Raw genomic sequence first — 1,807 nt, 5'->3', positions numbered from 1 at the left:
AGACGTGGCAGCCGGAGCGCTAACCTGGGAGGGGGAGACGTGGCAGCCTGAGCGCTAACCTGGGAGGGGAAGACGTGGCAGCCGGAGCGCTAACCTGCGGGGAGAGACGTGGCAGCTGGAGCACTAACCTGGTGGGGGGAGCCGTGGCAGCCGGAGCGCTAACCTGCGGGGAGAGACGTGGCAGCTGGAGCGCTAACCCGGGGCGGGGGCAGAGGTGGCTTTGCGTGCTTGGCGAACCCCCACGCCGGGGCGTAGCGGAAGCGTGTGGACCAGCACTGGAGCCCCGCGGAGGCACCCGTGCGTGTGCGTGGGGAGGGCATAGAGATTTTCCAGGGGGTGACGTTGGAGCTGGGCGGGGAGCGAGCAGGAGGGACAGGGAAGGCTGAGGCCCCAGAGCTGGCTCTGCTGAGGCCGCTGAGTGGGTGATGGTGACGGCCTGGAAGCTGCGCCCGGAACTCGGCCTTTCTCCTGAGCCGTGCGTAGGGGGATGGGCCGGCCCGGCTCTGGCTGGGGCTTCCGCAGAGCAGCGCAGCGTTTGACACGGTGAGGGCTGGTTCGGGGGAGCTGACGGGGACCCCAGCCGGGAGCCTTCACCTTCGCCCCTGTCCTTTCTCCACCGCCGTCATGGCTGCCTGGAGTCTGCAGCCGGGATCTTTGTGCTGCCTGCTGCGTGAGAAGCCAGGGGATAGGCCTCGGTGACTTTAAACCAAACACCGACACCTCGGACAGCTGTGTGGAGGAGAGGAACCACAGTGCCTGAGGGGCAGAGCGCGCCCTGGGCCGCTTTCACGCGAGCAGCAGGGGCGGCCACGCTTCCAGGGGTTTCACCTGCATCGTGGTGTCAGGAAAATCAGCTTCCGCACGTGCCCACCGCCGGCTCCAGCAGGGGCACTGAGGCCAGTCCTGGGAGGAAAACACCAGCGAGGATGTCACCATGAGGTTGGGAGCCTTCTTTGTACCAGGGGAAGGGAAGGGGAAGTTATCTTGAGGACTTGGGGGTCTTTATTCTTTGGGGGAATGGAAACAGCTTTGCTTTTCTTCTGATTGAGGCAAAATCATTAAAGAGTGAGGCTTTTTGGAAGCGGGTCACCGCGGCTGGACTCTGGACCCCTCTCCTCTGTGCCTCACTGTCCTCAGCTGCAGAATGAAGATGGCAGGAGTTGATGCCCCCGGGATGCTGAGAGCAGGTTTCTGAGTCTGTAAAGCATGTAGCATAGTGTCGAATACATGGTCACCATTCAGTAACTATGCTAGTAATCATGGAAAAATAATACATGCTCATTGCAGAAAATACAGGAAAACCTGCAGAAAAAAAAAATCACCGTTATTCCTCCCCCGCCCCCATTTCCACTCTGAGTCCTTTGGAGAGTTCTTCCATCAGTGTAGACGAAGTCCACAGCAGAATGATAGTGTAGACGACTCTGCTGGGGCTGGGAACCTGGTTTCCTTGCCAGCCACAGGGCCTCTGTAAAGGCCTGCCTCAAGGGGGTGTCGAAGTTTAGGGACACCTGCCTGTCAGAGGCATTTGAACCAGAGCAACTCCATCTTGAATGGGAGCTGGGTAAAATGAGGCTGAGACCTGCGGGGCCGCATTCCCAGGAGGTTAGGCATTCTTAGTCACAGGATGAGATAGCAGGTCGGCACAAGATGCAGGTCCCAAAGAGCTTGCTGATAAAACAGACTGAAAGAAGCCGGGGCCAGGCCCAGGGGCTCATGCCTGTAATCCCAGCACTTTGGGAGGCTGAGGCGGGTGGATCACTTGAGGCCAGGAGTTCGAGACCACCCTAGCCAAAATAGTGAACCCCGT

Source organism: Mandrillus leucophaeus, unplaced genomic scaffold (genome assembly GCF_000951045.1).
Source record: "Mandrillus leucophaeus isolate KB7577 unplaced genomic scaffold, Mleu.le_1.0 Scaffold68, whole genome shotgun sequence".
NCBI classification, from domain to species: Eukaryota; Metazoa; Chordata; class Mammalia; order Primates; family Cercopithecidae; genus Mandrillus; species Mandrillus leucophaeus.
The sequence above is the reverse complement of the archived record's forward strand: the minus strand, read 5'-3'. Positions refer to the sequence as shown.